The sequence below is a fragment of the Pogona vitticeps genome, chromosome 14 (genome assembly GCF_051106095.1).
Source record: "Pogona vitticeps strain Pit_001003342236 chromosome 14, PviZW2.1, whole genome shotgun sequence".
In the NCBI taxonomy this organism is placed as follows: Eukaryota; Metazoa; Chordata; class Lepidosauria; order Squamata; family Agamidae; genus Pogona; species Pogona vitticeps.
In genome coordinates, this window is record NC_135796.1 from 8,295,117 (window position 1) to 8,310,429 (window position 15,313).

The following is a 15,313-nucleotide window of genomic DNA, read 5'->3' on the forward strand; positions in this document are numbered from 1 at the left end:
GCAGTTCATGCCATTCTAGCAACTCCTATGATGTTGCTGGAACCAGTTGTATTGGCTCTTGCCTTTCCATTGGACTATTTCAGTGACGTGGAGAGGGGGGATTTGCTGCTTGGGTAACAGCCTATCCTCCATATTATTTTACCCAGGCTTTGTGCTCTGGAGAGGACACTCCAGCTTCGCATACTGTGTTGAAATAACATAGGAAGTAGCAGTTACTGGTTATAAGTCTTTGCTCAATTGGCATAGAGCATGACACCAGGGGCTACTTTTGATGGTGGGAGTATCAGGATTTTGTTCTTTTAGTAAACAGGGAGTTAAATTTTAATATTGTAATGAAAGTGCAGAGTCAGGAATGTAGAGTAAAAGCCAAATGTAATGACCAACAGCATACCAACAGCCTCAGCCCCTCTCAACATCAACCACCTGGCCTAGGGGGAGAGAGAGCTTACAGGCCGGAGCTGCTCCTGGGACCGCACCGGACCATCGTGCCTACACCCAGAAGGAGCCAAAGACCATCTGCCGGCCATAGCTCACTGTGTGAGAGGCAGTGAGTCTGTGGTTGGGCCCCTGCTGGATCTCCCTCTGTGGTTACAGGCCTTGCGGCCTGCTGCTCCTGGCTGCCTCACCCCCTCTCAACATCAACCACCTGGCCTAGGGGGAGAGAGAGCTTTCAGGCCGGAGCTGCTCCTGGGACCGCACCAGACCAGCGTGCCTACACCCAGAAGGAGCCAAAGACCATCTGCCGGCCATTAAGAGCCTCGTGGCGCAGTGGTTAAAATGCTGTATTGCAGCTAAAACTGTGCTCACGACCTGGGGTTCAAATCCCAGGTAGCCGGCTCAAGGTTGACTCAGCCTTCCATCCTTCCGAGGTCGGTAAAATGAGTACCCAGCTTGCTGGGGGGGGCAATGTGTAGCCTGTATAATTAAAATTGTAAACCGCCCGGAGAGTGCTTGTAGCGCTATGGGGCGGTATATAAGTCCAATAAATAAATAAATAAATAAATAAATAAATAAATAAATAAATAAATAAATACAGGTGTAACAAGATGATGTAATGCTCGACTGTTAAGCAAGACCAGCTGTAAATAGTGAAATGTGATTGGTTGTTCTGGGTATAAATGTAACAGAGACTGAACAGATCTTTGCCACGCAGTAAGTCTGGTGGTGGAGGCAGAGCTTCGTTGTGGTGCTGCCAGCAGCCCCCGGGAATAGCTCCCAGGAAAAGCTGGAACCACCTGGTCTGGGCTCCCTCTAGAAATGGGGGATCGAAGGGGAGAGCAGGAGAGGTCTCTCTGAAGCAGTTGGTGAGCCACAGAAGGAAGAAGATTGGGCGGCAACCTAATTTTTCTTCCCTCCGCAAATTCACCCGAGCACAGATCGGAGATGGGAGCCATCTTGGCAGAATAACTGTGAGCAACTCCAACCCCCCCCAAGGAGAGGAGAACAAGAAATACGGCTGAAAATATACAATAACTAAGTAAGTTGAAGCTTTTGATTTATGAATAACCTTGTTAAGATGAAAAAGAAATTTTTAAAATACTTGGCCGAAAGAAGATAAGAGCGGCGAGTCTTGCTTGCCAGCCTGCTTCTTCAAAACGAAACTGATTCTTAAATAGCAGGCTGGCTCAAGGTCAAATTGAGAGACAGTGAGATGGAAAAATCTTGTGTTTCTGGAAAAAATCCCAGAGAAAATACCACTGGACAGGCTTTAAGAGACTGAAATTTTGTGAATGCTGTTTAGTCTGGATCTTTCTCCCTAGACTATATGGGACTCTGATAACAGAATTTTTCTGGGGTTTCAGAGAAGGAGGAATAAGCTTTTGGAAATGAGAAAATGGACTGTGAATCTCCAGTGAGACGACACAATCGGTTAGATTGAGGAGCTAGGAAAACCAGGACTGGAGTTAGATGAATGGGACTTTGATAACAAAACCTTGCTGGGTTTTAGAAGGAGGAATAAACTTTTGGAAGCAAGAAAACAGACTGTGAATCATCAGCAAGATGAATGAAACTGAATAGACTGAGGAGCTAGGAAAACCAGGACTGGAGTTTGATGGATTATAAGGACATCTATCGGAGAGACTGACTTCCTGTGTCTGCTGTTTAGTCTGGACTTTTTCTTGGCTGGACTGTGTGGGACTCTGATAATACTGCCACGGTTGTAATTTAAATTGTTGGGCTAAAAATTGATCTATATACTATAACATCTGGGTAAGGAGGGCAGGAAGTACAGTACTTAGGGGAGGTTTATGATGATGGGTTTGTTTTGTTGATAAAATAGTGGAAACTAAAGAGTATTATTTATACAGACTATACTCATTGGAAAGATGGAAATGGCCTCCAAAAAATTAAAATATCAACTGGTGGGGACTTTGTCAGATACAGAATGGCAGGTTACCATGCAAATGATAATAATAACAGGATTTCAGCAGGTAAATGAGCGTCTCAGCCAGATGGAAGATTTGATGAAAGAGAAGTCATCAGATGTTAAACAATAGTTAAATGAAACTGTACTAACTCCAGAACTGTTTTTATTGAGTGTAATGCCAAGTAACATAGATGGGATGAAGAGTTACTCAGTGAGCTATTTAGCTACAACAGTCAGAAAATGTGATGTTAAAATCAGATTACTGTCCTGGATTTATCCTTCTCTTCCAAAAACTGGAAGAAAACAGAGCCACGGAAACAAGAGAAGCATACTGAGAAAATATGGGAAGTGATAAAAATGGATACTTTTTCAGGTGTGCTGAATGTATGTCTAAGAAGGAAATTGAAAGAGGGGATGTATTTTACAGTAGGTCTTGGTTTCCTGATAGTATTGGAGTAACTTAGATTTAAACTAAAACTTAAATATGTTGATAGCTAGAGGGTAATCAAACAGTTAAAAAAGTAGAAAGTTGATTTTTTTTTAATTGAAAAATGAATAGATTGGATGCTTGTATACTTGATATGAATAGATTGGATGATTGTATATTCTGTGTTCTCCTATCCTTAAAATCTTTTCCCCATCCCTTCCATTTCCTTTTACCTTTTGTATTCCCTACCCTACTTCTAGTGGTTTAAAAATAAAATATTTTAAAAAGCAGTAAGTCTGGTGGTCATTTGCTTCTATGTCATTGCTCTAAATCAGGCTTGTCCAACCTGCGGCCCGAGGGCTGCATGCGGCCCAGGTCAGCTCGTAATGCGGCCCAGTGCAATTTTTTATTTTTAAAGAAATTCCAAAGTTTCAAGTTACACTGCCGGCGCTTCCGGCCGGAATGTGGCTGGGGCATGTCACAACAGTAGAGGGGGAGAGAGGGAAAGAAGGAAGGAGTAGGAGGGGAGGGGACAGGCGGGCTGCGTGACTGCATTTCGCTGTCCCCGTCAATAGGTGGACCCCCTCCCGGCCCCATAAAGCCGCCGGAGTCGAAGCTGGCAGCCTCTGCTGTCTGAGATCGCAGCTGCCGGTAAGCGAGCTTGGAGCGGGGCTGCGGAGGACGGCTAGGGCTGCCCCCCATGCGGCCCAAACAAAATGTATGTGCGGCCCAAACCAAATTTTCATCTTCTAATGTGGCCCAGGGAAGGTGAAAGGTTGGACACCCCTGGTCTAAATGTTATTATGCCAAATGCATATTGCCTTGTATATAAGTATATATGTGTAGCCATATCCAACATACTATATTATAATCACTAAGAACTCTCACATGTTGTTTTTTCCCCACATCTAAGGCTCTAAGTCTCTTAGTTTGCTATATTTAAGTGGGAAGAATGGAAGCAGTCTGATAAGAGGCTCTGTATAATGAGTGTCCTTAGTTCCAAGGCTTGTCTTTTAAACAGAGTACTCCTGCCAAGCTTCACATTCAACCGGACTCTAAGAAGTTTTCTTGAAGCCAGAGCCTCATTAAGACTCCAGAGTATTGTCCCCACGCCAACAGGGAGAGGGCATTGCACCTCACTAGGTAGCTATTGCCAGCCTTAAGCTGGGCCATCCCCAGCCAGTAAGGTGCTGCCTCGCCACAGTCTGTAAACCTCAGAGGGTGCGTGGGGTTTAGCATGAAAACTGACAAGCAGATCGATAACCCTGCACCATGCAACAATCATAACAAAATTTTTGCCCTAAAGTTGGGCACCTGGAATGTTTGGACAATGACCCCTGGCTGTTCTGACAACCTGAAGGAAATAGACAATGTGCACAAGACAGCTGTCATCAACGTGGAACTGAGTAGATTGCAGATGGACATTGTTGCCCTGCAAGAGACAAGATTGCCAGACTTGGGATGTCAAAGAAAAAAACTTCTTGTTCTTCTGGCAGAGAAAACCATTGGATGAGACCAGGAAATATGGTGTTGGTTTTGCAGTCAAAAATACTCTGCTGAGATCCATTGTTCCCCCTACAGTGGGGAGTGAAAGAATCCTGTCTCTGCAGCTCCACTCATCAGTGGGACCGGTCATCCTCATTAGTGCATATGCACCAACACTGTCATCCACAACAGAAGTCAAAGACAAATTCTACGGCAATCTGGCAGCTACTATCAAAAAAGTTCCTGAGAGAGAGCCACTCTTCATTCTCAGAGACTTTAATGCTAGAGTTGGGGCTGGTCACAATTCTTGGCCCACTTGTCTAAGCCGTTTTGGCATTGGGAAGATCAACGAAAATGGCCAATGCTTGTTGGAGGTTTGCTGTTATTATGGTCTTTGTGTCAGCAACACGTTCTTTAATATGAAGCTTCAACACAGTTTCCTGGAGACATCCAAGATCCAAGCACTGGCATCAGCTCAATTTGATCCTCACTAGACATTCTAGCCTTCCTAGTATTATGATCACACGCAGCTACCAGAGTGCTGACTGTGATATGGATCACTCCCTGGTGTATAGTAGAGTAAATCTGTGAACAAAGAGATTGTATCATATGAAAAAGGAAGGAAGACCATGTATCGACATCAGCAAGACTCACGATCAAAGAAAAGTGGAGGAATTTGCCCAAGTGCTTGAGAAAACCCTTCCAGGCCCGGCTGATGCAAATGCACCTGAACGATGGGAACATTTCAAGAACACTGTTTATAACACCGCCTTTTCCACATTTGGGAAGAAGACCAAAAAGATGGCAGACTGGTTCAAAGCCCATTTGGAGGAGTTGATGCCAGCCGTTGAGGATAAGAAAGCTCTAGTAGCATACAAAGCCTGTCCTAGTAAGTACAATTCAATTCAATTCAATTCGGTAACCTTTATTGGCATAGGAAACTTTAAAAAAACTTATACTGGGAAATTAATAGCAAATAGAGATACACATAATGGTAGTTACACGGCTAAAAAAACCCAACAACAGCAAAAAACACAATAGGAGATACTTTGGAGTAGTCTAGTTAATTTTTAGAGCCCTGGGCGGAGAGAACCTTTGTAAGAAACTCGGCTACTAAGGCTGTTATTTTTTGTGAATAGTCATTAAGGAGGAAACCTGTGAGTAACTGAGGAGGGCCAGAAAAATTTGAAATTATTGAACCTAATAGACAAGCACGCATATCTTTAAACTCAGGGCAGTGACAAAGGATGTGTGTGACTGAATCTGGTTCTAAACTGCAGAAATTGCAAATTCTTTGTTCAAAAGGTACCCGGGTATATCGTCCTTTAAGCACCTCTGAAGGGAAGATATTCAGTCGGGCTAACATAAAGGCCCTCCTAATAGAGGGGTTCACCAAGGACTGGAAGTAAGAATATCCATAACCAAAGGAGGGAAAAATACCGAAATGAATTGGGGAGCATGTCTGATTCACATTAGAAACTAACTGAAGGTACTCAGACTCCCATAGTCTCACCTTGATAAGGGAGAGTGCTTGATTAAAATTACTGTTAAATAGAGAGTTTGAGGATAAGCCAATAGTCATGAGTTTGGATTCACATTGTGAAAACCATATGGATTGGTAAGTATCTTTGAGAAGGTGAACAAGGAGAGCATCTGGGTTTATTTTAAAAAAGAGGCGCAGCCAGAATTTGAAAGTAAGAGCCCACGCCGTCATTGAAGGAAGATGCAGGCCTAGCTCTAGGGCTATAGTAGATAATTTGATTGAATTGGGAATCCCTAGAATCCGTCTATAGAAAGTAGCAGCTAGTAAATCAACTTTATTGTTCATGGCATTGATCCAGATTGGGACGCCATAGAGTAGGCGATTAATCAGTTTAGCCTGAAAAATATGAGTGGCTGCTGGAACAAACTGATTCCCAGAATTATGATGGAATTTATTTATTGCTCCGAGAAGATGTGAGACAGAAGCTATCGCCAAGTTTCTATGTGTATTCCACTTGAGTTGGAAGTGGAATGATATGCCTAGGTATTTAAAGGTTCTGACTTGTTCAATGGTCTGATTGTTGATTTTCCACTGAAGAGGCTTCCAAGATTTTGAGAATACCATAGTTTTGGTTTTCTCTATATTGATAACGAGATCGTTGCGAGAACAATATGAATTAAACAAGAAGAGAAGTTGTCTTAAGCCCGAGCTGGATATAGAAAGAAGGACGGCATCATCCGCGTATAATAGAAGGGGTACTGACGCCTTATTTAAAAACGGGGCAGATTTTTCAGCTGGTGACAACTGAGGGCGTAAATCTGCTAAAAAAAGATTAAATAAAAATGGGGCTAAAATACAGCCCTGCCTCACTCCTCTGGTGACTGGAATCTTCTCGGTGACACAGCCGCAACAATCATAGCGGACTTGGCAAGAGTTGGCAAAATGTAATTTACGAATTAAGAAAAGTAGACGTGGGGGAATTCCCCATGTGACTAACTTTTCCCACAAAATAAGTCTATTGACAGAATCAAAGGCAGCTTTCAAATCGATGAAAGCCACATACAGGTTTCCCTTGAATTGGTGTGCATACTTCTCTGCCAAAAATGAAAGAGTTAATACGTGATCTAATGTTGAGCTACCCGAATGAAAGCCAATTTGTTCGTGTCCTGGAAGGTTTACAGAAGAAGACCAAGTAGCAAGGTGAGCTAAAAGATGTTTACTGTACAGCTTTCCGATTGCCGAGAGCAAGCTTATTGGTCTGTAATTACCCGGGTTAGAGGGGTCACCTTTTTTAAAAATGGGAACTAAAATAGAGGTGAGCCAGTCTTCTGGGATTATCCCATGTTCGTCAATTAGAGTGAACAGATTAGCTAAGGGGTCAGCCCACCATTGGGCATTATTAATTAGAAGGTCATTGGAAATCCCATCTGGACCTGGGGATTTCCCACGTTTCAGAGAGTGGATCAGCTTTATAACCTCATCCCTGGAAACTGGTGGCCAGGGAGGGAGATCAGAGGGAAGGTTTCTTAGTGTTAGGACTGGGTCTTGGGAGGAGAATATTTTAGAGTAATAGGTTGTCCAGTCAAGAGGGGAGATAAGTAAAGGACTCTTATAGAGGTCTTTCGGGAAGGATTGTGCAACCAATGACCAGAATAGTTTACTATTTTTTGATGTAATAGCCTCCAGGAGCTGGGACCAATTCTGCAGGCCAAAGTTATGCCTCTTGACATCAATGAGCTGGCGCCATGTACTTCTCGCCCAACCGTAAAGGGCCTTGGTCTCGGGAGTGTTATAGGATTGGAATAAGAGGAATAGGCGGCGAACTAGACGTTTGGTGGTTCGACACTCAGCATCAAACCAGGTGTGACGGATAGCCTTGTTTTTAAATACAGTTGCAGAACTAAGTAGTTCTGCCAGAGTATGGGTGATCTGCTAATAGGATAAATCAGCCAGAGGTGGCGACGTGGTTGAATGAATTGTTTGTTTTAAAAGGATCGTATCAGGTCTAAAAGCCCATTGATCAAAGGCTAAATTGATCTTAGGGGACCATCTGGGCCAGAGCTTGGGGCGTCAAGATGAACTACCGTTGGGCGCATGAGTGGAGAAGATAGAAATTTTTATTGATAGTGGAAGGTGATCACTATCTATGCAAGCACCAATGGAAAAATCACTACATCTGGTTAGAAGCTCAGGCGATACTAGAATATAATCCACCACACTGGCACCAAAGGAGGAAAGAAAGGTGAAATTGTCAGCATGAAGGTATCGAGAGGAGCCACTGAGAATATGGAGATTATAGACAGAGCAGAGATTTGCTGGGAAGCGGGCATTCTCATTAAAGGAAATGTCCTTGGATCTTCTGTCCGAGCGAAGCCAGGCAGGAGCCATTTCGTCGAGCTCCCATTTAAGAAATTTAGTCAGTTCGATGTTATTGGGGCCTAATCTAGAGTTGAAATCTCCAGTTATTACAATGGAGATTGATGGATAAGAGACCAACACAGAGTCTAACAGCATCGTCAGTTCCATCCAGCTGACTGAAGCAGCCGGCCCTCTGGGAGGTATATAAACATTTACCAAAAGTATAGACGACTCACCACCTTCTAGGATAAAGGGTTGAATATAGCAAGATTTAGACGGAAAAGGGGTTATAGTAAATTGTGAAAAGGGTTGAATAAAACAGCAAAGGCCAGCACGGTGGCGACCCTTTTTCTGAGATTTGAAAGCAGGAACATAAAATGAGGTGAGACAGGAGATATATAGGGCATTCGGGACCCAGGTTTCTTTCAAACAAATAATATCATATTGTGTCAGAAAGTTGACAAAATCCGGGTCTGACGACTTGCTCTCCCAACCAGCGATGTTCCATGACAAGAGTCTCACGTTAAACAAAGAGGTTGAGGGAGAGGAGGAAGCTGTCAGTCATTCAGGGTAATCAATAGGGTCCAAATCCTCTGCAGAGCATTGGAGGATGCATCCATTAGTTGGCCTAGGTTGAGCTGGAGGCATCGATTCTGAATTGATATTAGGTGGGTCGTACGGGCAGGCCTGACTGCTACTAATAGGAACTGTCTGGGTAGATGGAAGAGATGAAGAAGAGTTTTGTTTTGGAACAGTACAGTCATAGAACAGCGGAGGCACTATTTGGACCTGGGCATCTACAAGGGTAAATGCGCCTCCCCGCGAGCCTTTGTCAATGATACAGATAGGAGATAGCACTGGTTGATGAGTCCTGACTGTTATAGAATTAGCAGGGGAGCATTCCATCCCTAAGCAGTTCAATTCCCTAGTGTCCTGGTTGTTTGACTCAGTAACAGCAAGATCACTGAAAGTAATAAGGTCCTTACATAGTACTGGAGAAAGAGGTGGATCTGTTGGGAGCTGATGTGTAGCCGCTGCTACACCTGCAGTGTTGAGAGATTTCTTAATTATAGGATCAATAGATTGAGTGCTGATGATAAAATCACTCTTTAAGGAGAGGTCAGGGTCTAGAATATCCTCGGAGGTACTTGAAATTGGACCGTGGGGGGTAAATATGTTAGAGATCATAAGCTCTTTCATTTGATTCCATAAGTCCAAAAGTCGTTTCTGAAGGCAAAGTTGGCTGCTGTTCAGGTCATTAGGATGCAATTTGCTGCTTGTAGCCTTTCCCCGATCATCTGAATGGGAGAGGCCCGCATTCAGGCTCTTCGAGCTGCTCGTAGCAAAGTCCAACAGGCTGCCAGGAGATGTTCCAACGTGTCATGAGTGCAGCTGAAGATCCTGAACCTGAGGGGTTAAATGTAGCTGAGGAGAATGCTGAGCGATTAGAAACACAAACAACTGAATTGCCTCCAAATTCTCCTCCCCCAGTAGACAGGCTGAGGGCCAGGCTTTGGCGAAGACTTACGATGAAAAGGTCAGAGGATCACTTGAAGGCTGCCCGCAAAAAACATCCGATCAACTAGACCTGAGTTCTGACAGGATGAAAAGGCTTCCAGCAGTTCAAGGGCTGCTTTTACTATATAAGCAGCTCCCAGACGGCTGGAAGTCCGTGGAAGCAAAAAGTCAAGCCTCTGACTTGCATCCACGCTCCTGACTACCTTGAATCTTGTTCTCTGGACCCTTGGCTTTGGACTCTGACCCTGGACTACGTTGTGCATTTTGGCTTTGGACTCTGACCCTGGACTACGTTGTGTGGGTTGGCTTTGGTATTTGGATATCGGCTCTGCATTCTCTGAACTTCTGACAGAGGACTGGCTTAGTGGACTCTGCTATTGTAACCCCCGGGAACGTGACACAACGTTTATTGGCTTCAGCTCTGCTCTCAGATACAGACAGCAGCAGACACAGATAACATCAATGGAATGTATGATGGTATCAAGCAGGCTTGAAGAAATCTGCTCCTCTGAAGTCTGCTACAGGCGTGATCATTCAGGACCGAGCACAGCAGATGGAATGCTGGGTGCAGCACTACTCTGAGCTATATTCCAGAGAGAATGTAGTAACCAAAGAGGCATTAAATAACATTGAGTGCCTGTCTCTCTTGGAAGAGTTGGACAGTGAACCAACTTCAGCAGAAATAAAACAGCCTTGGATTCCCTCGCCTCCAGCAAGGCACCTGGGAAGGATAACATCCCCATTGAAGTTTGAAATGCTGTAAAGAGATCATCACCACTGAGCTGTATGAATTTTTTTGTCTTTGCTGGAGGGAAGGTGGTATACCACATGACTGAAGGATGCAAACATTGTCACATTGTATAAGAACAAAGGAGACAGGGGAGACTGCAATAACTACAGTGGCATCTCTCTTCTCAGCGTTGTAGGGAAGTGGCTTGCCCGTGTTATGCTTAAGAGACTCCAGGTGCTTGCAGACAGAATCTATCCAGAATCACAGTGTGGATTTCGAACTAATAGATCCACCACTGACATGATATTCTCCCTCAGACAGTTGCAGGAAAAATGTAGGGAACAGCCACTCTTTGTGGCCTTCATAGATCTAACAAAGGCCTTTGATTTGGTTAGCCGGGATGGCCTTTTTAAATTACTTCCCAAGATTGGATGTCACCTTAACATAATCAGGTCCTTCCATGAGGAAATGAAGGGCACTATAGTTTTTGATGGCTCAACATCAGATCCCTTTGGCATCTGAAGCGGAGTGAAACAGGGCTGTGTCCTCACACCAACTCTGTTTGGGATCTTTTTTGCTGTCATGCTGAAGCATACCTTTGGAACTGCAACAGAAGGTGTCTTATCTTCGGGTTAGATCAGATTGAAAGCTCTTTAATCTCTCTAGATTGAGAGCGAAGACCAAAGTCCAACTGAAATGCATGCGGGACTTCCTCTTTGCAGACGATGCAGCCATTGTTGCCCACTCTGCTGAAGACCTCCAACAACTCACGAATCGTTTTAGCAAGGCCTGCCTTGACTTTGGACTAATAATCAGCCTGAAGAAAACACAAGTCATGGGCCAGGACATGGACTCACCTCCCTCTATTACCATCTCCACATAAGAATTGAAGGTTGTTCATGACTTTGTGTACTTTGGCTCAACGATCTCTGACACACTCTCTAAAGATGTCGAGCTGGATAAACGCATTGGCAAAACAGCTACCATGTTCTCTAGACTTGCAAAAAGAGTACAGCTTAATAAGAAGCTGACGGCATATACCAAGATCCAGGTCTATAGAGCCTGTGTCCTGAACACACTCCTGTACTGCAGTGAGTCCTGGACCCTTTGTACATGGCAGGACAGGAAGCTCAACACATTCCATATGCATTGTCTCCGACGCAGTTTTGGCATCACCTGGCAGGACAAAGTTCCAAACAGAGTAGTCCTAGAACGAACTGGAATTTTCAGCATGTATACATTACTGAAACAGTGACGTCTTCATTGGCTTGGGCATGTCATGAGAATGGGTGATGGCTGGATTCCAAAAGATATCCTGTATGGAGAATTAGTGTAGGGAAATCACCCCAGAGGGAGACCACAGCTGCGATACAAGGAGATCTGCAAGCAGAATCTGAAGGCCTTAGGAATGGACCTCAACAGATGGGAAACCTTGACATCCGAGCGTTGAGCCTGGAGGCAGGCGGTGCATTATGGCCTCTCCCAATTTGAAGAAATCCTTGTCCAGCAGGCTGAGACAAAGAGGCAGATCCGAAACCAGCAAAACCAGGGAGCTGGACAGGGGATAGATTGGATTTGTCTTCAGTGTGGAAGGGACTGTCACTCTCGAAATGGTCTCCTCAGCCACACTAGACACTGTTCCAACTCCTCCATACAGAGCATGTTACTGTAGTCTCTCGAGACTGAAAGATGCCTAATCTAAATATATTGTGGGGAAGAATCCCATAGAAGAAATGGAGTATGCCTCCTAGTCAACAAACAGTGGGAAAAGCTGTAGTGGGATACAATCTCAAAAATGATAGATTGATTTTAAAGGCAGACCTTTCAACATCACAGTAATCCAGGTTTATGTACCAATCATCGATGCTGAAGAGGCTGAAATTGACCAATTCTACGAAGACTTGCAACACCTTCTAGAACTGACACCAAGGAAAGATATTCTTTTCATTCTACGGGACTGGAATGCTAAAGTAGGGAGTCAAGAGATAAAAGGAACAACAGGTAAGTTTGGCCTTGGAGTTCAAAACGAAGCAGGGCAAAGACTAAGAGTCTTGTCAAGAGAACAAGGTGGTCATCACAAACACTCTTTTCCAACAACACAAGAGGCGACTCTACTAATGGAAATCACCGGATGGGCAATACTGAAATTAGACTGATTATATTCTCTGCAGCCAAAGATGGAGAAGCTCTATTCAGTCAGGAAAAACAAGACCTGGAGCTGATTGTGGCTCTGATCATCAGCTTCTTAAAACAAAATTCAAGATTAAATTGAAGAAAATAGGAAAACCACTGGACTAGTCAGATATAATCTAAACCAAATCCCTTATGAATACACAGTGGAAGTGAAGAACGGATTTAAGGAACTAGATTTGGTGGACAGAGTGCCTGAAGAACTATGGCTGGAGGCTTGTAACACTGTACAGGAGGCAGCAACAAAAACATCTCAAAGAAAAGGAAATGCAAGAAAGCAAAGTGGCTGTCCAACAAGGCCTTACAAATAGCAGAGAAGAGAAGGGAAACAACATGCAAGGGAGATAGGGAAAGTTACAGAAAATTGAATGCAGACTTCCAAAGAATAGCAAGGAGAGACAAGAGGGCCTTCTTCAACGAACAGTGCAAAGAAATAAAGGAAAATAATAAAAAGGGAAAAACCAGAGATCTGTTCAAGAAAACTGGAGATATTAAAGGAACATTTTGTGCAAAGATGGACATGATAAAGGACAAAAATGGGAGGGATCTAACAAAAGCAGAAGAAATGAAGAAGAGGTGGCAAGAATACACAGAAAAATTATACTAGAAAGATCTGGATGTCCCCAACAACCTAGATAGTGTGGTTGCTGACCTGGAATCAGACATCCTGGAGAGTGAAGTCAAGTGGGCCTTAGAAAGCATGAGAAAGGTGATGGCATTCCAGTTGAACTATTTTAAATCTTAAATAGTAATCTTACACTTGCTACATATGTAAGGTAAAGGTTCCCCTTGACATATAGACCAGTCATGTCCGACTCTAGGGTGTGGTGCCTGCATTTATGTGTAGACAGTTTCCATGGTCACGAGGCCAGCGCGAGTAGACTTGGAACGTCATTACCTTCCGACTGAGGTGGTACCTATTTATCTACTCGCATTTACATGCTTTCAAACGGGTAGCTTGGCAGGAGCTGGGACAAGCGATGGGAGCTCACTCCATCATGTGGATTCGATCTTACGACTGCTAATCTTCTGACCTTACAGTACAGAGGCTTCTTCTAACAGTGCCACTAGTTTGCACTTGTTACATGTGTATGTCTATTATATTCAGGAACAAACTTTGCAGGTTACTGCAAACTGAATTGTCTCCATCCTCCATAATCCCTGCTAGCTTTTTGCTTTCAACTGACTGTTTACAAATGCATTTCCCTTTTATTTAGTTAATTTGGCTGTAGCTGGGATCATCTACAAATACATAACTATATGCAAGAGAACCAAAAAATTTTTATAGGGGTCTCCCCCTGTTCACTTGCTCTGGTTGTGAGCTCCCTAGATCTGCCTCAGCTTTATTCTTCAGCTGTGCTCTGTTTGGAGTCAGGAATCAAATGGCCCTCTCAGAGCTCACAGCTGCTACTTATAGCTCTCAGCAGTAATCAGGACACTCCCCTTTCTGTTAGGCCAATCACATGGCTCTTCCTGTTAAGGACACCTCCACCCCTTCTGTTGAGTCAAGCATACGGCTCTTAAGCTGAGCACATGGTGCTTCTGTCTGGGCAATTCCTAGGAGTTACTCTAAAAAAAAAACATCACTCACCTCTTGGCCTTTTTCTGCTTGGTCTTTCTTTCCTCCCGAAGACTTCTCCTTCCTACCTTTCCTTCCTATCTCTCCCCCAGGAAATTCCTGTTCGCTTGCTCTGCTCACGAGCTCCTTGGGTCTGCTTCAGCTTTTGGGATTGATGTCAGGCTGACTGGTCTCTAGTTCCCAGGTTCATCTTTTTTGCACTTTTTGTAGATAGGGACAACGTTAGCCCTCCTCCAATCATCTGGCATCTCACTCATTTCCCATGATTTCAAGAAAATAATGGACGGTGGTTTGCAGAGTTCTTCAGCCAGTTCCTTCAATATTCTTTGATGCAGTTTATGAACTCGTTCAAGGTAGTAAGGTATTTCTTGACTATTTGTTTATCAATCTCCAACTGCTGTACAATCATTTCCCCCATCCCCACTGAGTAGCTGAGCCACCATTTTCTCTCTCTATCTTTTGCCATGCATGTACCTGAAGAATGCTTTTAAAACTACACTTAGCATCTTTTGCTTTCAGTGGTTAAATTAGTCTTTTTCCATCTGTTCAGACGAAAAGCCTGCTTTTAAATCCCTTTGCTTCAGTAGCTCTATTGTAGTTGGAACCAGCAACTTGATTTTAGCCTTAAATTATCTGTCCCTGTTTGTAGAAGAACCATTCTCTCTCCCTATGAAATCTTTGGAATGATAGTTTTATGAAGCCACTTAGAGCTTTCCCTATAAGTTATCATCAACTTAACCATCATGTCTCGTATGGAGGAAATTTAAGGAAATATTCACATAAATTTTATTTGGAAATATGTATTAGAATAAATCCTGGATGTTCATATTCATATGTATTACAAAAACACTATCTGAGTCTAATTTCTTTCAGTCTGCCAACTCATTGAATGATATAACTTAGATTTTAAACAACTTATCTGATCTCAATCACCCTTCTCCCATTAAGATGTATATATATTCAAAGAACAAAAAAAAACAGTATTGATAAATGATTTTTTTAAAGGGCACTAAAGGTCATTCAATGGATATCCAGTGTGGTGCAGAGGGTAGACTAATGGACTAGGACTTGGGAGACCTGGATTCCAATCCCCGGCTCTGCCATGGCAACTCAATGGTCATAAAGTGGGATGGAACTTGTAAATAATAATGTAATTGGTTGTCATAATGTCAATT

General features: G+C 43.4%; 1 protein-coding gene across 2 annotated transcripts in view; it reads right to left on the reverse strand.

Annotated features, from left to right (window-relative positions):
• KSR2 (kinase suppressor of ras 2) overlaps nucleotides 1-15,313 on the reverse strand; it is a 349,645-nt gene that overhangs the window by 107,553 nt on the left and 226,779 nt on the right. The gene's annotated exons all lie outside the window — the stretch shown is intronic.